Source organism: Macaca mulatta, chromosome 8 (genome assembly GCF_049350105.2).
Source record: "Macaca mulatta isolate MMU2019108-1 chromosome 8, T2T-MMU8v2.0, whole genome shotgun sequence".
In the NCBI taxonomy this organism is placed as follows: Eukaryota; Metazoa; Chordata; class Mammalia; order Primates; family Cercopithecidae; genus Macaca; species Macaca mulatta.
Window position 1 is genome coordinate 58056097 of NC_133413.1, and position 23747 is coordinate 58079843.

Sequence of the window (23747 nt, forward strand, 5' to 3'; positions counted from 1 at the left end):
GAATAGTCTACTTTCTTTTTCTTTAACAAACATAGGTGAAAATTTAGAAAATTTTATGTTCTCCCTGTTTCCAAAGTTTTCTGTATGAAGAAAGAACTTATAAAAAGAGGTCACCACCAGGCGCAGTGGCTGATGCCTGTAATCCCAGCACTTTGGGAGGCCAGGGTGAGCAGATCACTTGAGGTCAGGAGTTCAACACCAGCCTGGCCAACATGGTGAAACCCCGTCTCTACCAGAAATACAAAAATTAGCCAGGTGTGGTGGCGTACACCTTTAGTCCCAACTACTCAGGCGGCTGAGGCAGGATAATCACTTGAGCCCAGGAGCCAATGCACTCCAGCCTGGGTGACAGAGTGAGACCCTACCTCAAAAAAAAAAAAAAAAAGTCACAAGGTGGTAGCACTGCTGGCTAGTTGGAGCTGGCCGTGCCTATTGAATTGTCCTGAGAGAACACCAGGTTGTGTACTTGCTGTCTAGATTTGTGGGAAGTGTCGGGGACTTACCCATTTTCCCTGCAGTTGTAGAAAATGTGATGCAGTCTTCTCAGTGTAGTTCCAGCCACCTCATTAAGATACCTGGCAAAACTTGAGTGTGGATCAGAAGGAATCCAGAAGCATATAGTGGCATCAGCCTATGTGTCCTTAGGAATCTTGTATTCCCCTGAGTTAAACTTAGAGCCTCTGAATTTGTGGAAAGGACAGAGAGGAAAGATGTTCTGTTGTGGGGCTGTTCCCAGGCTTGGCTTCCTCACACTGAGGCAGTGCACCCAGTACTGAAATAAGGAACATTGCAATGATGCCTGGGGTCAGCAAGTGACCTTGCTGACATCACAACATGTGCATTTCTCACCGTTCTTGGTTATTTAATTCTGGTCTGGTCCATTGGATTAGAGCCAGATTAAACATCAATAAATTTTGAGTTTACTATTAACAAAGAGTGGAGTCCTGCTACCTTACTGTTACTTTGCTAGGTGCTAAGAGAGAAATCAGAAAATTTAAGGCATGGATTTTGGTCACAGGGAGCAAAATCTACTCTTTATTGGCTAAGAAGCCTTAAAAACCACGTAACTGTCACGTAGTGGCAGACCATGAGCAAAAAGAAAAAAATGAACCCAGCTTCTTCTTGGCTGTTTTATGTGCATTCAGCTGCCTGGTGTTTAGAGGAACCAAATGTACAGAAATGAAACCGTTGAGGAGATTCCCAGAGCTAACTGCAGGGTGCTGCAGGGATGTGGCAACTGAACATCCAGGAACTGTAACAAGACAGTGTTTAAATAGATAAAAATGAAGCAGTCCAAAGCAGGAGGTTCTGACTTCTGGTTTCTAGTCTGGCATGTAAGGCAGGTGGAAGTTGTCACTCCTATCTTCACAATAAGAAAAAGCTGAACAAACTAAAACTCAATGTTTTTTAGCTTCATCAGAGAATTGTCACAGAACAAACAACTGCCCCCCAAACTGGAGCAAACGACAGGCAAATAAACAGAGAATCACAGCTTTCCAGAGCAAAAGACCTGGAGCAGAAGTATCCAGCGGAACCCAGAACCAGCCTAAGAAAACTTCAATTATTTGACACATTGCCAGAGGCTTGGTGTGGACAAGCTTGCAAGTTACACTCCAGGGGGTCCTGTCTTGGGGAGAGTGGGCACACTTTTGTTTTATGTTTTACATTCTATGTCTAGGAACCCTGCTAGTTTCTCACTGTGAAGATCAGGGAACAACCCGTTGTGCTTGTATCGGGGGAAGGGAAAGGTAGCCATTTAACAGTAAATGGAGCATTCAGCCCTCAAGATAAACTATTTTACCAGAGTCTAACCAATTGGGGTTTTATCAGAGCCCAGTTAACTTGGGGGGAAGGAAAAACACCAACACCAACTCCAGATTTCCTCCCGCTTTCCTGTTTCTCTGGGGAGAAAAAAGCTCTGAAGCACCTGTCAAGATCACAGCCCAGAGGCACAGTGGGCTTACTAAAGAGCTAGACCTCGTCATAGGACTATGGAACACCTCCCATACCCTGATACCATACCACCACATCAGCAAGGCTCCTGTGTAGTAACAGAGGAACAAAACGGAAAGAACTGAGCACCTCAGACCTTATTTAAAAAGAAGGCTGTAGAGAAACCCAAAGATAACAGGAGAGACAAAAACATGGACACCAGAGAAAATGGTAGCTTTGGAAAGCCCTATAGCAAACAATAAAAGACAGCCCATCATTAAAGTCGCCAGGTCAACCAGATGTAGCCTCTGTAGGTGTTGTCTTGGCTATCAGCATAGGATCAGTATAGTTCGCCAGATGGCCCCCACTGGTGCCAGTCTTGGTTAGGTTCACCAGATGTTGCCTGTGGGCTACTGTTTTATTTTTCTATTTCCATCTTTGGACAGAGAGCTACTATTCTTTTATTGGACGTGAAATGGTGAAGGCACACAAGCATATTGCTGTCATTGTTTTCTGGCTTTCCTAAATTACTTTTACCAGTGGTGTATCTTTTTTAAAAAACTATCTACTTTGAGATGGTGTGTCTTGATTGACATCTCATGGAGAAGTGGATGGGGAAAATACTGGTTCTGTGGAAAGACTCTCCATTAGTGGCTTGCTCATCCAGCTCTGATCTTTCTGTTCCAGGACTCTCCCTGTTTCATCAACAGCAACAACATGATAATAACAAACCTCACATATGTTGTTCCACTGGATAATTGTAATTTTTAAAAATAAATCGTTGTAAAACCAAGAACAGTTTCATCACTTTTTTCTATATAGCTTTTCACATGGGGCCAATCTGTCTTTACAAAAAAAAAGTGAGTAAAGGAATCCTTGATACTTTCCCCTTCAAGTCCAGCATCTGCTTGTTTAAATACATATCTCATGTAAAATGAAAAAGGAATAAAAGTTTTTTAAAAAGTGAAATTTTAAAACCTTACACTAAAGATCTTTATACTGCAGTCTGTCTCACATAATATGTCATGTCTGGCTTTCAACAACAAAAAACTACTAGGTATTCTAAAAGACAAATAAATCACAGTTTGAAGAAACAGAACAAGCATTAGAACCAGACTCAGATTTTGCAGAGATGTTAGAATTAATCAGACTAAGAATTTTTTTAATTCCTAAGATTAATATGCTGGGGGCTTTAAAGGGAAGATTGGACAAACAGGCAAGAAAAGGTGGGTAAAGGAGAGAGATGGAAACCCTAGGAAAGATCAAAAGGAAATCCTAGAAACCAAAGGCACCATAACGGAAGTGAAGAATGCCTTCAATGGACTCATCAGTAGACTTGGACATGGCCACTGAAAGAATTCGTGAGCTTGAAGAAATGTCAACCAAAACTTCCAAAACTAAAATACAAAAAGAAAAAAGAGTAAAAGAAAAAAACAGAACATAATATTCAAGAACTGTGGGACATTTGCAAAAGGTATAGCATACATGTAATGGGAATACCAGAGGAGAGGAAAGACAGGAAGTCAAAAAAAGAATTTTTCCAGATTAATGATATGTTCCAAACCATAGATTCAGGAAGCTTAAACAGCAACAGGATAAATAAAACAATATCTAAAACAAAATCTACACTTAGGCATGTCATACTTAAACTGCAGAAAATTATAGACGAATAAAAAACACCAGAGGGGGAGCTGGCAGAAACATACCACCTATAGCGGAAGAAGGATAAGAATTACGTCAGACTTCCCTTCAGAAATCTTGCACACTAAAAGATGTAGCACAATATTTAAAGTATTAAAGGAGGCTGGGCCTAGTGGCTCAGGCCTGTAATCTTAACACTTTGGGAGGCTGAGGCAGGAGGATCACGAGGTCAGGAGATCAAGACTATCCTGGCTAATATGATGAAACCCTATCTCTACTAAAAATACAAAAAGTTCGCCAGGCATGGTAGCACACGCCTGTAATCCCAGCTACTCGGGAGACTGAGGCAGGAGAATCACTTGAGCCCAGGAGGTGGAGGTTGCTATAAGCCGAGATCGCACTGCTGCACGCCTGGGCAACAGAACGAGACTCCATCTCAAAAAATAAATAAATAAAATAAAAAATAAAAGTAAAGTATTGAAGTAGAAAACTCACCAACTTACAATCCTATATCTAGCAAAAATATCCTTCAAAGGACAGAAAAATAAAACACTAGCCCAGACAAAAACTGAGACAATTTGTCAATACTAAGGCTACCTTGCAAGAAATGTTAAAAGAAATTATTTAAAAGGAAGAAAAATAATATAGGTCAGAAATGGAGATCTATATAAAGAAAGGAGGATTATAAGTGAAGGAATAAATGTAGGTAAAATAAAACCTCAGTTGATCTAACAGATAAGTTAGTTTAAAATAATAGCTAAAATGCATTCAGTGGTCATAGTTCATGTATAAATGAAATGAATGACAGCAATATTATAAGAGATACAAGGAGGAATTAGAAATATTTTGTTATTGTAAAGTACTTGTGCTACCCGGGAAGTGGCATAGTGTTATTTAAAAGTGGACTTAAATTACTTTTAAATGCATATCAAACTCAAGAGGAACCACATAAAAAAGTAAAAAAGGAAGTACAATCATATATCACTTAATGATGGGGATATGTTCTGAGAAATGCATTATTAGGTGATTTCATCATTATGCAGACATCATAAGGGCACTTACACAAACCTAGGTGATATAACCTACTACACATTGAGGCTGTATGGTATAGACTACTGATCCTAGGCTACATACCTGTACGGCATGTAACTATACTGAACACCATAGAACACTGTAACAAAATGATAAATATTTGTGTATCTAAACATATCTAAATGCAGTGGCTCATGTCTGTTAATCCCAGCACTTTGGGAGGCTGAGACAGGCAGATCACTTGAGGCCAGGAGTTCGAGACCAGCCTGGCCAAAATGGTGAAACTCCAGCTGGGTGTGGTGACACTCGCCTGTACTCCCAGCTACTCAGGAGGCTGAGGCACAAGAATCACTTGAACCTGGGAGGTGGAGGTTGCAGTGAGCTGAGATCGGGCCTCTGCACTCCAGCCTGGGTGACACAGCGAGACTGTGTGTCAAATACAAAACAAAACACCTTTAGAACCATGGTGTCAGAAAAAAAATAAACATATCTAAACATAGAAAAAGTACAGTAAAACTATGGTATAAAGGTTAACAATGGTGCCTCTCTATAGGGCACTTACCTGGAATGGAACTTGCAGGACTGGAAGTTGTTCTGGGGTCGGGAGCCGTCAGTGAGTGGTGAGGGAATGTGAAGGTATAGAACATTACTGTGCACTACTGTAGACTTTATATAAACGCTGAACACTTAGGCTACACTAAATTTATAAAAAAGCATTTCTTTAATAATAAATTAACCTTAGCTTACTGTAACTTTTTTACTTCATAAACTTAATTTTTCTTAACTTTTTTATCTTTTTGTAGTAATACTTGGCTTATAACACACATAGTACAGTTGTACAAAATTATTTCAAAAATATTTTTATATCCTTATTTTAAAAATTTTTTCTATTAAAACAAAATTTTTTATAACTTTTTTTTTTAAGAGGCAAGGTCGTGTGTCCCCCGGACTGAAGTGCAGTGGCGCAGTCATGGCTTACTGCAGCCTCAAACTCCTGGGCACAAGTGACCCTCTCACTTAAGCATTCCAAGTAGTTAGGACTCCAGGCATGTGCCACCTCGCCCAGCTACTTTTTAAAAATGTTCTTTGCTGTGTTGCCCAGGTTGGTCCCAAATTCCTGGCACAGGTGTTCTTCCCACCTTGGCCTCCCAAAGGGATTACAGGCATGAATTACTGTGCCCAACCTTTTTAAAAAACTTGTAAAGCTTTTTTGCTAAAAACCGAGATACACAAACATTAACCTAGGCCTACACGGGGTCAGGATCATCAATGTCACACTGTCTTCTGCCTCTACAACTTGCCCCACTGGCTGGCCTTCATGGGCAATAATGTGAATGGAGCTGTCATTTCCTATGACAATTCTTTTCTTCAGGAAAACTTCCTGAAGGACCTGCCTGAGGCTCCTCTTCAGGAGATGTCATTCCTTTTAGAAATATATCCATGATGGATCAGTTGGTTTGTTGCTTTATCATCATAGATTTGCTTATAAGCAGAGAACACACCGTGAACATTCCTCAACATTAATGAAAATCTTTTAGTACTGGGGTTTATGTTTTCAGAAGACTTTTTAAGGAGCGTATTGAGGTCTGTAAAAGCTTCTGCTAAACCCTTCACTGGGAATTTTCTTGGGGATTCTACTTCTGTTTCTTCTCCTGCAGTTTCCTTTTCTCTTACGTCTTCTTGATATATGCATTCCTGTTCCAGTTCCAAGATTCTACTTCTGTTTCTTCTCCTGCAGTTTCCTTTTCTCTTACTTCTTCTTGATGTATGCATTCCTGTTCCAGTTCCAAGAAAGCCTTATTAGTCAGTTTCTCAGGACAACATCACTAGGCGGTAAGAATCTTTCAGCACCGTGATAATCTTAAGGGACCACTGTCATATATGTAGTCTGCCATTGACTGAACCACCATTATGTGGCATACAACTAAAATTATTACATTAAGAGAAGAAAAAAATGGAATCATATAAAATGGCCAATTAAAACTGTAGGGAGAAAAAGTGGAATACAATAACAGAAAGAACAAGGGCAAATAATAGACGACAGTAACAAATAGATATTAGTCCTGCTATATCAATAATTGCTTTAAAGATCAGTGATCTGAACTCTAATTAAAAGACAAAGATTGTCAGAGTGGATTTTTTTTTTTTTTTTTTTTTTTTTTTTTTTTTGAGGCAGAGTTTGGTTATTTTGTTTCCCAGGCTAGAATGCAATGGGTCGGCTCACTGCAACCTCCGTCTCCCAGGTTCAAACGATTCTTCTACCTCAGCCTCCCAAGTAGCTGAGGTTACAGGCATGTACCACCATGCCTGGCTAATTATATATTTTTAATAGAGAGAGGGTTTCTCCATGTTGATCAGGCTGGTTTTGAACTCCTGACCTCAGGTGATCCACCTGCCTTGGCCTCCCAAAGTGCTGGGATTAGAGCATAAGCTACCATGCCTGGCCCAGAGTGGATTTAAACAAAAATAAAACTCAACTACAAGAAGACTATAAGAACCTCATTTTAAATATAAAAACACAGATAGGGATGCTAACATTGATCAAAAGAAAGCTGGAGTACCTATATTAATTTCAAACAAAGCCAACTTTAGAGCAAGAAAAATTATCAAAGATAAAGAGGGAGCATTACATAATGAAAAAGAGGTCAGTTCTCCAAGATGATGTAACAGCCCTTAATGTGTATTTATGTGACAACAGATTTAAAACACATGAGGCAAAAAAACTGATAGAACAGCAAAGAAGAATATACAAAACCACTATTACAGCTGGAGACTTCAGCACTCTTTTGTAAGTAATTGATAGATCCAGCAGGCAGAACTCAATAAAGTCGTTGTTGAACTGAACAGCACAATCAACAGAATCTAACTTACATTTATAGAATACTTGATTCAACAGCAGCAGAATATACATTCTTCTCAAGCTCATGCAAAACATTCACCAAGGCAGACCAAATTCTGGACCATAGAACACACCTTAACAAATTTAAATGATAAGATCATACAGAATATGTTTCAGACCATAATGGAATTAAATTGGAACTCAGTAACAAAATACTTGGAAGTTAAACAGTACACTTCTAACACACATCAAGAAATCTCAAGAGAACTTTAAACTATTTTAACAAAGTGAAAATGAAAATGCAACATAATCAAATTTGTAAGTTTCAGTGAAAGCAGTGTAAAGAAAATTTATAGCATTGAATGTACACAATAGAAAAGAAAAAATATTTAAATCAGTAAATCTAAACTTCCACTTTAGGAAACCAGAAAAAGAAGAGTGAATTAAATCTAAATAGAACAAAATAATTTTTACCAATAATAAATAAGATAATAAAAATTCTCAACTCAAAGTAGATTAAAGAATTAAACGTAAAATCCCAAACTGTAAAAACCCTGGAAGACAACTTAGGTAGTACCATCCTTGACATAGGAATGGGCAAAGATTTCATGAGAAATATACCAAAAGCAGTCACAACAAAAGCAAAAACTGACAAGTGGGATCTAACTAAACTAAAGAGCTTCTGCACAGCGAAAGAAACTCAAAGGAGTAAACAACCTACAGGGTGGGAGAAAATATTTGCAAACTATGCATCTGACAAAGGTCTAATATCCAGCATCTATAAGGAACTTAAATTTACAAGAGAAAACCCCATTAAAAAGTGGGTAAAGGACATGAATAGACACTTCTCAAAACAAGACATACATGTGGCCAACAAGCATATGGGGAAAAAAAACCCTCAACATCACTGACTATTAGAGAAATGTAAATCAAAACCACAGTTACATACCATCTCACACCAGTCAGAATAGCTATTATTAAAACGTCAGAAAATAACAGATGCTGGCGAGGCTGCAGAGAAAAGGGAACCCTAATACACAGTTGATAGGAGTGTAAATTAGTTCAACCATTGTGGAAAGCAGTATGGTGATTCCTCAGAGCTAAAAGCAGAACTACCATTTGATCCAGCGATCCCATTACTGAGTCATAACAGTTTGGCTCTGTGTCCCCACCCAAATCTCACCTTGAATTGCAATAATCCCCGCGTGTCAAGGGCGGGACTAGGTGGAGGTAATTGAGTCGTGGGGGCCATTTTTCCTGTGCTGTTCTAGTGATAGTGAGTGAGTTCTCATGAGATCTGATGGTTTTGTAAGTGACTGGTATTTCCCCTCCTGGCACTCATTCTCTCTCCTGTTGCCCTGTGAAGAGGTGCCTCCCACCATGATTGTAAGTTTCCTGAGGCCATCCAAGCGTGGGAGCAGGTGGAGGTAATTGAATCATGGGGGCCATTTTTCCTATGCTGTTCTAGTGATAGTGAATGAGTTCTCATGAGATCTGATGGTTTTGTAAGTGACTGGTATTTCCCCTGCTGGCACTCATTCTCTCTCCTGCTGCCCTGTGAAGAGATGCCTTCCACCATGATTGTAAGTTTCCTGAGGCCATCCCAGCCATGCAGAACTGTGAGTCGATTAAACCTCTTTTCTTCATAAATTTCCCAGTGTTTGGTGTTTGTTCATAGCAACATGGTAACAGACTAATACAGTGTGTATATACCCAGAGGAATATAAATCATTATACCATAAAGACACATCCATGTGAATGTTTATTGCAGCACTGTTCACAATAGCAAAGACATGGAATCAACCTAAATGCCCATCAACAGTAGACTGGACAAAGAAAATGTACATATACACCATGGAATACTCTGCAGCCATAAAAATGAACAAGATCATGTCTTTTGCAGGAACTTGGATGGAGCTGGAGGCTCTTATCCTTAGTGAAGTAACACAGGAACAGAAAACCAAATACCACATGTTCTCACTTATAAGTGGGAGCTAAATGATAAGAACTTAAGAACACAAAGAAGGAAACAGCAGACACTGGGGTCTACTTGAAGTGGGAGGGTTGGAGGAGGGAGAAGAGCAGAAAAGATAACTGTTGGGTACTGGGCCTAATACCTGCGTGGTGAAATAATACATACAACAAACCCCCATGACACATGTTACCTCTGTAACAAACCTTCACATGTACTCCCAAACCTAAAATGAAATTGAAAACAGGAAATTAGAGAAAATCAACAGGAAAAAAAAAAAAAAAAGCTGGTTCTTTGAAAGATTAATAAAATTGATAAATGTGGAGCCAGATTAAGAGAAAAGGAAAAAAGACAGAAATTACTAATATCAGAAATGAAAGAGTGACCATTACTACTGATCCCATAGATACTAAAAGGATAATAAAATAATATTTTGGAAAACTCTGCCCACAAATTCATTAACCTAGTGGAAATAGACCGATTACGTGAAAGACACACTCTACCAAAACTCGTACAAGGAGAAGCAGATAATCTGAATAGACCTGCATTTATTAAAGAAAATCTATAATAACCTTTCCACACAGAAAGCACCAGACTCAGGTGGGTTCACTAGTAAATTTTACCAAACATTTAGGGCAGAAATTATACCTATTTTCTACAGTCTCATCCAGAAAATAGAAGCAGAAGGAATACTCTATAATCCTTCCCAGAAAATAGAAACTTAAGGAAACACTTAAGCACTAAGTGCAGGAGCAAGACAAGGAGGGATGCCCTTTTCACCACTCACAGATTGTGAGGGATGAAATAAAGCTGTCCTTATTTGCAGATAACAAATAACTAATTCTGTGAGGCTAGTATTAAAAATCAGGCAAAGACATTATAAGGAAGGAAAACTAAGGACCAGTGTCTCTCATGAATGTAGATACATAAATATTTAACAACATATTGACAAATCAAATCTAACACATATAAAAAGAATTATCTACCTTGACCAAGTTTACCATTCAAAAAACAATTAATGTAATACATCACACCAACAGGCTAAAGAAGAAAAATCATATCTTATGAATAGATGGAAGAAAATGATTCGACAAAATCCAATACCCATTTTTGATGTTTAAAAAAAAGGTCAGCAAACTAGCAATAGAAGACACATCCTCAATTTGTTAAAGAACCTCTTCTAAGAAACCTGCAGCTGACATCATACTTAATGGTGAGAAACTAGATGTTTTCCCACTAAGAACAGGAGCAAGACAAGGAAGAATGCCCTTTTCACCACTCACAGATTGTGAGGGATGAAATAAAGCTGTCCTTATTTGCAGATAACATGATTATGATTATGTATGTAGATATCCCAGAGAATCACCAAAAAAATTTCTGACCTAGGAAGTGATTATAGCAAGGCTGCAGAATATGTTAACATGTAATAGTTACTTATATACTAGCAATGAACAATTGGAGAATAAAAACAATGCCATTTACATTTGCATCAAAAAATCAAACAGGTATAAATCTAAATATATATACATATAAAACATCTACCTGAAGAAATGTACAAAATTCTGATGAAGAAATCAAAGAAGAGCTAAACAGTATATTCCATGTTCATAGATAAGAAGACTCAATGTTATTAAGATATCAGTTCTTCCCAACTTGATCTGTAGATTCGGTGTAATTCCAATCAAAATGCCTTTAAGTTATTTCATGGTTATCAACAAACTGATTCTAAAGTTTCTGTTGAAATGCAAAATACCTATAATAGCCGACTCAATACTGAAAGAGAACAAGGAGAACTGACATTATCCAACTTCAAGAATTATTGTAAGCAAGGCAGTGATACAGGCAAAACAATAGCCAAATAGGTCAATGGAACAGAATATAGAACAAGAAATTGACGTAAATATAGTTAATTGATCTTTGACAAAGAAGCAAAGGAAATTTAATGGAAAAATAATCTTTTCAAGAAACTATGGTGGAACACCTGATCATCTACATGAAAAAGAATGAATTTAGACACAGGTCTTACACCAAAAAGCAACTCAAAATGAAACGTAGACCTAAATGTAAAATGTGAAACTATAAAACTAGAATATAAGATAGAAGAGAATCTAGATGACTTTAAGTTTGGCAATGACCAAAGGCACTATCTGTTAGAGAAAAAGTTTACAAGATGAACTTTGTTAAAATTTTTAAATTCTGCTCTGTAAAAGATACTGTTAAGACAATGCAGACAAGCCACGGACTGGGAGAAAGTCTTTACAAACACATATCTTGTAAAGAACTTGTACTCAGAATATACTAAGAACTTTTAAAACTCAGTAAGAAAACAGACAACCCAATTAAAAAATTAATAAAAGCTCTGAACAGACAACTCAGTAAGGAGATGTACAGATGGCAGATAATCACATTAAAAGATGCTTAACATCATATGTCATTAGGAATTGCAAATTGAAACAGCAATGAGATACCACTAGACATGTATTAGAATGGCTAACAGCCAAAACACACAATACCAAATGTAGGGAAGGATATGGAGCAATAGAACTATCATTCATTGCTGATGGAAATGCAAATTGGAACAGCCACTTTGGAAGGCAGTTCAGCACTTTCTTACAAAAATACACATATTACCGTATGATCCAGCAATTGCACTTTTTGATATTTATCCGAATAATTGTTGAAAACATATCTATACAAACCTGCACATAAATGCTTATAGCAGCTTTATTCATAATTTCCCAAAACTTGGAAGTAACTGAGATGTCTCCAGTAGGTGAATAGATAAACATACTGGTGCTTATTCATCCACACAATAGAATATTACTCAGTGACAAAATGAAATGAGCTGTCAAGCCATGAGAAAATATAGAGGAACCTTAAATGTGTATTGCTAAGTGAAAGGAACCAATCTAAAAAGGCTGCATGCGGTATAATTCTAACTGTATGACATTCTGGAAAAGGCAAAACTATGGAAATATTAAAAAGATCCGTGGGGTTTAGAGGGAGGGAGAGATGAATAGGTGGTGGACAGGGTATGTTTAGAGCAATGAAACTTCTGTATGATACTGTAATGGTGGGCATGTACCATTATACATTTGCCAAAACCCATAGACCTGTAGAACAGAAAGAGTGAACCCAATGTAAACTATGAACTTTGCTCAATAATGTGTCAATATTGGCTGACCAGCTGTAATAAGTATATCACATTAATGCAAGATGTTAATAGGGAAACTGAGATAGGTGAGAGGGTATGTGGGAACTCTCAGTATTTCTGCTTAATTTCTTCATAAACCTAAAGCTACTCTAAAAATTAGTGTATTTTTTAAAGAATGAAAAAACAGGGCCGAACATGGTGGCTCACACCTATAATCCCAGCACTTTGGGAGGCTGAGGCAGGCAGATCATTTGAGGTCAGGAGTTTGAGACCAACCTGGAAACATGGTGAAACCCCATCTCTACTAAAAATACAGAAATTAGGCGTGGTGGCTTGCGCCTATAATCCCAACTACTCAGGAGGCTAAGAAAGGAGAATTGCTTGAACCTGGGAGGCAGAGGTTGCAGTGAGCTGGGATCGTGCCACTGTATTCCAGCCTAGGCAATAGAGCTAGACTCTGTCTCAAAAAAAAAAAAAAAAAAAAAGAATAAAGAAAAAACAGGAGTTCCCAGAGGTTGCTGAGAAGATTAACTTTGGAAGGAGAAAATACTATGAAAGTAAATTAAGGCTGGGCATGGTGGCTCACGCCTATAATCCCAGCACTTCGGAAGACCAAGGCAATAGGTCAGCTGAGGTCAGGAGTTCAAGACTGGCCTGGCCAACATGGTGAAACCCCATCTCCACTAAAAATACAAAAATTAGCTAGGGTGTGGTGGTAGGTGCCTGTAGTCCCAGCTACTAGGGAGGCTGAGGCGAGAGAATTGCTTGAACCTGGAAGGTGGAGGTTGCAGTGAGATGACATCACGCCACTGCACTCCAGCCTAGACAACAGAGTGAGACTCTGCCTCAAAAAAAAAAGAACTAAGTAAGTTAATGTTCATTGTCAAAGACTGCTGTTTTTCAGTCTCAGTTTTGAGCTTCTTTATTCTGGTCCTAGTAATTATATTTAATATTTGAGTTTTCAGTTTTTGCCTCTATAAATTTGATATAGCTGTCTGTCTTGCTTTATAAAATAGAGAGTAAACCAAAGCCTTCAAAAGGAAATTTATATAAATTGAATCATATTTTTCTCTTTATGAATAGATTTATTTTTTTCCAATAATAAGGGCAAGAAATAATTATTGTGGGATATTTGTTTTGGTTTGGTTTTGTTTTCTTCTTCTTCTTTTTTTTTTTTTTTTTAAGACGGAGTCTCATTCTGTCACCCAGGCTGCAGTTCAGTGGCACGATCTTGGCTTACTGCAACCTCTGCCTCCCAGGTCCAAGTGATTTTCCTGCCCCAGCCTCCCAAGTAGCTGGGATTACAGGCACCCGCCACCACGACCAGCTAATTTTTGTATTTTTAGTAGAGACAGGGTTTCACCAGGTTGGCCAGGCTGCTCTCGAACTCCTGACCTCAGGTGATCTACCTGCTTCAGCCTCCCAAAGGGCTAGGATTACAGACGTGAGCCACCACACCCGGCCTATTGTGAGATATTTGAAAAAAAAATGCTGAGAGATGTGATAGATAAAGAGACTAGAAACTATCCATTACTGCACTAGCAGAGATTAACCTTTTTAAAAATATATTAAGATTTTATATACTGGTAATTTTTTTCCTTACCAGCACACCATCATACGTAAGTACTTTCTTACATTATTAAAAGGCAAAGAAGAGATAGTGGGTATGCAGTGCCCAGAGTGAGGCCACCTCTCTTAGCCAGACAAGGACCACATGGGGCCCATCCTACCTGGGGCTCAGGGCAGTGCTGAGACTTTTCAGTGCTATTGATTATTATATTTCACTTTAAAAGATAAATGGCATCTCATTTTAATTTGCATTTTTTAAATTAAAGAGATTGAACACTTTTTCAAGCGTTTCATATGTCCTTTTTTGTGGTTTTTCTGGCCATGTCCTTTGCCCACTTGACGTTTTTCTAATCCACTTATATAAATGCTTTATAAATCAAGACTTGTGTCCAACAGGGGACTGTATTCAGTCTTGGGAAGTGGGGTTTGGTGCATACCTGACAATCTTAAGGCCCTTCACTTTTCTCCTAAAAAATCCCCTTTTCCCAAGGGATGCTATCAGATGGTGGTTTGAGTGCTTATTGTGGGACCTGCAGTCTTAGGACTGTCTGCTAGCAGCTGGGTTCCTCTCCTTCCAAGGTGGGAAGCTGACCTGGCCTTTCTAGTTCATGGATTAGGGATTGGACCGGCTTCCTTCTTATCCTAACCCAACTTTTAAAGAAAGAAGTAAAAATATACTGTGGCCCTGAGAGAGAACAAATAAGAGGAAAACGGAAGCACAGTTGTGCTGAATTTATTGTTCCAAGTTGACTGTGTTATTCCCCCACATTATGCTTGATAGGAGGTAAATAAACCCTTGGAACTTGTGTAGTTTACAGTTTGAGGGACTGTGCTGAATTTGAATTTGAATTCTAAACACTTTCTTGAATAATATCATGAGAAGGTTATAAGGCTAACTTAGGACCAAAACTTCTAATGAAACAAGCAATAAAACTGTTCTCTCGATTTCTCCTTTGATGGAGAGTGGGTAGGCCGTCCTGAAGCATAGGGGAAAATAAATATTGATGTCATCCAAAAACTATTTGCTAACTTTTTGTATTCAAGTAAGTGAAAAGGAAAATAAAATTGGTTATTTTAATTTACTTTTGAATTTTGTTTTAAAAGTATCCCTGTTACTACAGGGATATTTTTTAAAAATATTTTTTGAAAACTTATTTTACCAAGAAAGGCATTCAAAAAAATACATAATTGCAAAACGACAATAAAATATTTTGTCCCCCAGGCACATTCTGGAAACCCCAGTCAAATCAGTTACACACATGCACTTGCTCTCTCTCCTGATCAAATGAAGGTCTACAAAGTCTCAAGAAGAAACTGCAGCAAAGTTTTCTTAATTAAGGGAGAAATTTTCTGTAAGCAATGTCATCTTAACTGTCATTTTCTTTTTTTTTTTTTTTTAATCTCTATCTGATATCCCCATGTACACGAGGGATTAACTTTCATTTTCTAATGACTAAGATTGTGAAAGAGAAAATTCTGGGCTGGGTGGGTGGTTGCCAACCATTTGTTATTTTATGGGTACCTGGATGAGGGTTGTAGTGAATGTAACCAGAGGCAAATCCGAGGAGACCCTGTGAGTGCCCAGAGTTGCTGTGAGTGACTGGAGAGTGATAAGGAATCAGAGCAGAGATTTCTGAAGGGGGAAAGCTGACATTAAAGAAGAGTTACCACTCCCTTGGAATACCTGTCCCACTGGTTTCTAATTCAGATTCCACACAGCAGCTAAGGATTTTTTTTTTAAATAAAAGTAAATCAAAGCACTTCCCCTGCTTGAAAATCTTTCAATTAATGTATACACCTGGAGCTAATGAGAGGAATCCAAGTGCAGAGATTTTTATTTTTTGAGACGGAGTCTGGCTCCGTAGCCCGGGCTGGAGTGCAGTGGCCGGATCTCAGCTCACTGCAAGCTCCGCCTTCCGGGTTTACGCCATTCTCCTGCCTCAGCCTCCCGAGTAGCTGGGACTACAGGCGCCCGCCACCTCGCCTGGCCAGTTTTTTGTATTTTTTAGTAGAGACAGGGTTTCACCGTGTTAGCCAGAATGGTCTCGATCTCCTGACCTCGTGATCCGCCCGTCTCGGCCTCCCAAAGTGCTGGGATTACAGGCTTGAGCCACCGTGCCCGGCCCAAGTGCAGAGATTTTTAATTAAACTTTTTATTTTGAGGTAATTGTAGATTCACATGCAGTTGTGAAAAGTAATACAGAAAGATCCTATGTATCCTTTACCCAGTTTCCACTAAGGGAAATATCTTGCAGAACTGTATAAAAACCAGATCTTGTTATGAGTGTAGTCAAGATATAATAGTTTCAACACCAAAGGATCCTTCCTGCCACTCTTTATAGGCATACTATTTTCTTCCACCTTCCAGAACCCCTAGCAATTGCTAGTCTATTTTATGTTCTTATTATTTTGCATTTCAATAATGCTATGGAAATGGAATCATAGTTTGTAATCTTTTGAAATTGGCTTTTTTCACTTGGGATCATTTTCTGGAGATTCATCCCAGTTGTTGCATGTATAAGTAGTTACTTTTTACTGCAGAGTGGACATCCATGGCATGGGGGTATATCAGTTTATTTAACTATTCACCCATGGAAGGACGTCCAACTTATGAATAGTACTGGTATGAATATTTGTCTACAAGTTTTTGTGTGAAGATAAGTTTTCACTTTTCTGGGATAAATATCCAAGAGTGCAATTGCTGAGTCCTATAGTTGTTGCATGTTTAGTTCTTTTAGAAACTGCCAAGCTGGTTTCCAGAGTGGCTGTTTCATTTTACATTGCCACCAGTAATGTGTGAGTGATGCAGTTTCTCCATACCAGCATTTGATGTTGTCACTATTTTTTAATTTCTATTCTGATAAGTAGGTAATGATATCTCATTGTGATTTTAATGTGCATTTCCCTAATGCTTGTCAAGTGAAGAATCATGTGGTTCAAAAAATTGGAAAGGAGAGCTTTATTTCTCATAAAGGGTGGCACACCAAAGGCTGGGAAATGTAGCCTTTGGCAAAAGCTGAGAAAAAGCAATTTAAGGTAGGAAAGCCTAACACAGGTACTTAATGCCCAATGGGTTGGCTAAGTATACATATTCAATAAGCTATAGAAGGAGTCATGAAGATTTATGAAAAAAGCACAACTGAGCTTCATGCCTCTTCATAGGTCACATGTTCAAAAAATGATGGCATTAGCATGATGCAGGGATGGAGTTTTTGGCCCTCTGGCATCAAAAGGTGAAACAGAGGACCTGAAAACCCTCATAGTACATCCTGTGCTAGTCAGTCAGAACTGGTCCAGAGATATGGTGGTCAGTTTTTAGGAAGGGATGCGTTGTCAAGCTGGTGGGCTGTCACATCAAAACTTCAAAGAGGGAGAGGGAGCCTGGTTTTGGCCTCAGATAATTGGCTGAAGGCGATAAAGGAATGAATCATCTGTTTCTTGTTTTCTAGAGTTGGTTTCCACTTACTCCTTAGGAAAGAATTCTGGTTAAAGGTTAATAAGGAGGGAGCATACTGAGGCGTAACCAACCTCTTATCCTATCACGGCCCGGGACTTCGTTTTTCAGGGTTTCTCTGGGGTCCCTTTGGCCAAGAGGGTTCTGTTCAGTTGGTTGGGAGGCTTAGGGTTTTATTTTTATTTTTCATGCTAATGGCATTAAGCATCTTTTCATGTGCTCATTCGCCATTTGTTTATCCTCTTCAGTGAAATAGGTGTTCGTGATTTTTGCTCATTTTCTAATTGGATTGTTTGCTATTGTGAAATTTTGAAGGTTCTTAATATATTCTAGATACTAGTACTTAATTGCAATCTCTAGCTTATATTTTTCATACCTTCTCAACGAGGTCTTTCCCAGAATGTTTTAATTTTAATGAAGTTCAAAGTACCAGTTTTTCCTTTTATGAATTGTATTTTTGATGTCAAGTCTAAGAACTCTTCACCTAGCTGTAAATCCAACATTTTCTCCTATGTCATTTTGTATTTATGATCTGTTTTGAGTTACTTTTCATATAAGGTGTGAGACTTAGGTGGAAGGTTTTGGTTTTTCTGTTTTTTTGCCTGTGGGTGTCCAGTTTCTCCACCATTTGTTGAAAAGGACATCTTTCCTTCAATGAATTGCTTTTGCACCTTTGTCAAAAATCACATAGATCTATTTATGGGTGTTCTGTTCCATTGATCTTTGTGTATGTTTCTTTGTACATCACACATTCATGACTACAGAAGCTGTATGTCTTGAAATCAGGTTCATCGCACTTTATTCTTCTCTTTCAAAATTGTTTTAGCTGTTCTAGTTCCTTTGCCTTATCACATAAATTTTAGAGTAATTTTATTTCTACAAAAAAAATTTTCTGGAACTTCAATAGGAATTGTGTTAAATGTATATTATTTTGGAAAGAATTGAACTACTAATTATATGACATAATGAAGTCTTTCAGTTCATGAACATAGTATGACTCTTCATTTGTTTGATTCTTCTTTTATTTCTTTCTTTAGCATTTTGTAGCTTTAGCATACAACTCTCATAGTTGTTTTGTTAGTTTACACCAAAGTCTTTCTTTTTATCTTTTGTTGTTGTTGTTGTTGTTGTTGTTGTTGTTGTTGTCATCGAGATAGAGTCTCACTGTGTTGCCCAGGCTGGAGTGCAGTGGTGCGATCTCAGCTTACTGCAACCTCTGCCTCCTGAGTTCAAGCGATTTCCAGCTAATTTTTGTATTTTTAATAGAGATGGGGTTTCACCATATTGGCCAGGCTGGTTTTGAACTCCTGACCTAAGTGATTCTTTGGCCTCCCAAAGTGCTAGGATTACAGGTGTGAGCCACTGTGCCCGACCTTTTTTTCTTTCTTTTTCTGAAATCATAAAAAGTGTTGCTTTTTAAAATTTTGGTGTCCACGTATTCTGGTTTGCTATTATATAGAAATATAATTGATTTTTGTGTGTTGATTTTTGTGCCCTGCAGCCTTGCTGGACTCATTTATTAGTTTTAGAAGTTTTTTGTATATTCTTTCATAACTTCTACATAGACAATCATGCCATCTGTAAATAGGCTTAGTTTAATTCTTGTTCTCTGATTTGTACGCCTTTTCTTTCCTTTTCTTGCCTTATTGCACTGGCTAGAACTTCCAGTACTACACTGAATAAAAGAAGTGAGAATAGACATTCTGGCTTGTTCCTAATCTTAGAGGAAAGTTTTCAGTCTTTCCCCAATAAATATAATATTAACTCTAGGTTTTTTATAGATGTTCTCTAACTCAAATTGAGGAAATTTCCCTCAATTTCTAGTTTTCTGAGAAGTTTTAACGTGAGAGGGTATTTATTTTTGTCAAGTGGTTTTTCTGTATTGATTTATGTGATACGATTTTTTTCTTTATAATTTAATGTGGTAGATTACATAGATTGATTTTCAAATGTCGAACTAGCCCTACATCCCTGGAATAAACTCGTCTAGGTTATGATGTATACATATATTTTACATATTACTGAATTTTATTTGCTAATATTTTGTTAAGGATTTTTACATCTATATTCATAAAGCATATTGGCCTGTAGTGTTCTTTTTGTACTCTTTTGTTTTGATACCAGGGTAATTCTAGGTTCATAAAATGGATTGGGAAGTATTCCCTTCTATTCTATTTCTTGGAAAAGATTATGGAGAATTGATACTAATTGTTGCCTAAGTGTTTGGTAGAATTCAATAATGAAAGTGTCTGAACCTGGAGATATGTGTTTGGGAAATTTTGAAATCACAATATCAATTTACTTAGTAGTCATAGGGCTATTCAAATAATCAGCTCTGTATTGGCTGACTTGTGGTAGTTTGTATTTTTTTCAAGGAATTGGTTTATTTTACCTAACATGTCAAATTTTCTGTGCAGACCTGTCCATGATGTTCCCTTGTTATCCTTTTGATGTCTACATGGTCTGTAGTGCTATTCCCTTTTTTACTCTAGTTATTGGTAATTCGCATGTTCTTTGTTTCTGTGTCAGTCTTGCTAGACGTTTGTCAATTTTATTGGTCTTATCTGTGAACCAGGTTTGTTTCATGAATTTTCTTCATTTTAAATTTTCAGCTTCATTGATTTCTGCTCTAATCTATTATTTCCTTTTCTCAGCTTGCTTTGAGTTTATTTTGCTCTTATTTCTCTAAGTTCCTGGAGAGGAGCCTAGATTATTGATTTGAACCTTTTCTCATGTACACATTTTTTAAATTTATTTTTATTAATCATGCCACATTATTTTTAATTATGTACAAAGATCTAATCTGTCACCCAGAGACCATTTCACCCACTGCTCTGTTTGGCTGCCAGTCTCTTGTCTCTCTCTTCAGCAATGGTGAGGCATATACCTTTCCTCGGAGAAGAGAAATTCATGGTTTGTTGCCTTTGCCAGTAGAAAAAATGTTGGAAAGCCGGGTGGCAAAGCTGTTGCCATTGGCATCTTTTATGTGAACCACATCAAAAGATCAAGGGTGCCTTTCTCTGTGGGTGATGACACCAATTCTTTCCAAGTTAGCACCTCCATTCACCATCCACAGGTTACCAGTGCCAAACTTGATGAAATCAGTGATCTTGCCAGTTTCCATTTCAGTCCGAATGGGATCATTCACCTTGATGGAGGGGATCAGGGTAGCAGATGATGCAAGCATCATGAGTCACCAGATGAGGGATTCTTTTTGTGCCCACGAAGATTTTTCTCACTTTGCACAATTTGTACTTGGGCTCCTCAGGTGTAATACGATGTACAGCAAAGCAACCCTTGGTATCATAGATGAGACGAAAATTCTCTCCTATCTAGTCAATGCCCATGACGTCTGTGAATCCAGTGGGATGGGTTGTATCAGTTTGAACATTGCCATTGATCTTAATGAACCACTGCATGCAAATCTTCTCTCTTTCTTTATATTTATTTATTTATTTGTTTATTTATTTATTTATTGAGATGGAGTCTCGCTCTGTTGCCAGGCTGGACTGCAATGGCGTGATCTTGGCTCACTGCAACCTCCGCTTCCTGGTTTTAATCAATTCTCCTGGCTCAGCCTCTGCCTCCTGAGTAGCTGGGATTACAGGTGCCCACCACCACACCCAGCTAATTTTTGTATTTTTGGTAGAGACACAGTTTCAACGTGTTGGCTAGGATGGTCTCGATCTCTTGACCTCGTGATCCGCCCATATCGGCCTCCCAAAGTACTGGGATTACAAGCATGAGCTGCCATGCCTGGCCACAAATCTTCTTTACTTCATCTCCTGTCAAGGCATACTTAAGTCTGTTCTTTAGGAAAATGATGATGGGGAGACACTGTCAACTTCTGGGGACTGGTGGATGGACGATGAACAAACACACTGGGCAATTTAGCCAGCATCCAATGTTTTGGAGTTGCTACCCGCTTTAGGTGCTGCTTGGGACCACCAGCCATGGCTGCATTAGGCACGGAAAGAGCTCATATATGCATTTAGCCCTATAAAATTCTTTTTTTTTTTCTTTTTTTTTTATTATTATACTTTAAGTTCTAGGGTACATGTGCATAACGTGCAGGTTTGTTACATATGTATACTTGTGCCATGTTGCTGTGCTGCACCCATCAACTCGTCAGCACCCAACAACTCGTCATTTACATCAGGTATAACTCCCAATGCAATCCCTCCCCCCTCCCACCTCCCCATGATAGGCCCCTGTGTGTGATGTCCCCCTTCCCGAGTCCAAGTGATCTCATTGTTCAGTTCCCACCTATGAGTGAGAACATGCGGTGTTTGGTTTTCTGTTCTTGTGATAGTTTGCTGCGAATGATGGTTTCCAGCTGCATCCATGTCCCTACAAAGGACACAAACTCATCCTTTTTTATGGCTGCACAGTATTCCATGGTGTATATGTGCCACATTTTCTTAATCCAGTCTGTCACTGATGGACATTTGGGTTGATTCCAAGTCTTTGCTATTGTGAATAGTGCCGCAATGAACATACGTGTGCAAGTGTCTTTATAGCAGCATGATTTATAATCCTTTGGGTATATCCCCAGTAATGGGATGGCTAGGTCATATGGTACATCTAGTTCTAGATCCTTGAGGAATCGCCATACTGTTTTCCATAATGGTTGAACTAGTTTACAATCCCACCAACAGTGTAAAAGTGTTCCTATTTCTCCACATCCTCTCCAGCACCTGTTGTTTCCTGACTTTTTAATGATCGCCATTCTAACTGGTGTGAGATGGTATCTCATTGTGGTTTTGATTTGCATTTCTCTGATGGCCAATGATGATGAGCATTTTTTCATGTGTCTGTTGGCTGTATGAATGTCTTCTTTTGAGAAATGTCTGTTCATATCCTTTGCCCACTTTTTGATGGGGTTGTTTGTTTTTTTCTTGTAAATTTGTTTGAGTTCTTTATAGGTTCTGGATATTAGCCCTTTGTCAGATGAGTAGATTGCAAAAATTTTCTCCCATTCTGTAGGTTGCCTGTTCACTCTGATGGTAGTTTCTTTTGCTGTGCAGAAGCTCTTTAGTTTAATTAGATCCCATTGTCAATTTTGGCTTTTGCTGCCGTTGCTTTTGGTGTTTTAGACATGAAGTCTTTGCACATGCCTATGTCCTGAATGGTACTACCTAGATTTTCTTCTAGGGTTTTTATGTTATTAGGTCTAACATTTAAGTCTCTAATCCATCTTGAATTAATTTTCGTATAAGGAGTAAGGAAAGGATCCAGTTTCAGCTTTCTACTTATGGCTAGCCAATTTTCCCAGCACCATTTATTAAATAGGGAATTCTTTCCCCATTTCTTGTTTCTCTCAGGTTTGTCAAAGATCAGATGGCTGTAGATGTGTGGTATTATTTCTGAGGCCTCTGTTCTGTTCCATTGGTCTATATCTCTGTTTTGGTACCAGTACCATGCTGTTTTGGTTACTGTACCCTTGTAGTATAGTTTGAAGTCAGGTAGCGTGATGCCTCCAGCTTTGTTCTTTTGACTTAGGATTGTCTTGGCCATGCGGGCTCTTTTTTGGTTCCATATGAACTTTAAAGCAGTTTTTTCCAATTCTGTGAAGAGACTCATTGGTAGCTTGATGGGGATGGCATTGAATCTATAAATTACCTTGGGCAGTATGGCCATTTTCACGATATTGATTCTTCCTATCCATGAGTATGGTATGTTCTTCCATTTGTTTGTGTCCTCTTTTATTTCACTGAGCAGTGGTTTGTAGTTCTCCTTGAAGAGGTTCTTTACATCCCTTGTAAGTTGGATTCCTAGGTATTTGATTCTCTTTGAAGCAATTGTGAATGGAAGTTCATTCATGATTTGGCTCTCTGTTTGTCTGTTACTGGTGTATAAGAATGCTTGTGATTTTTGAACATTAATTTTGTATCCTGAGACTTTGCTGAAGTTGCTTATCAGCTTAAGGAGATTTTGGGCTGAGACAATGGGGTTTTCTAAATATACAATCATGTCATCTGCAAACAGGTATCATTTGACTTCTTTTCCTAACTGAATACCCTTGATTTCTTTCTCTTGCCTGATTGCCCTAGCCAGAACTTCCAACACTATGTTGAATAGGAGTGGTGAGAGAGGGCATCCCTCTCTTGTGCCAGTTTTCAAAGGGAATTTTTCCAGAGTTTGCCCATTTAGT

At 38.3% G+C, this 23747-nt stretch overlaps 1 protein-coding gene and 1 pseudogene across 47 annotated transcripts in view; one reads left to right on the forward strand and one right to left on the reverse strand.

Moving 5' to 3' along the window:
• Window positions 1–23747, forward strand: part of SPIDR (scaffold protein involved in DNA repair) — a 481215-nt gene that overhangs the window by 267201 nt on the left and 190267 nt on the right. The gene's annotated exons all lie outside the window — the stretch shown is intronic.
• LOC707794 (small ribosomal subunit protein eS4, X isoform-like) lies at window positions 20315–21625 on the reverse strand (annotated as a pseudogene).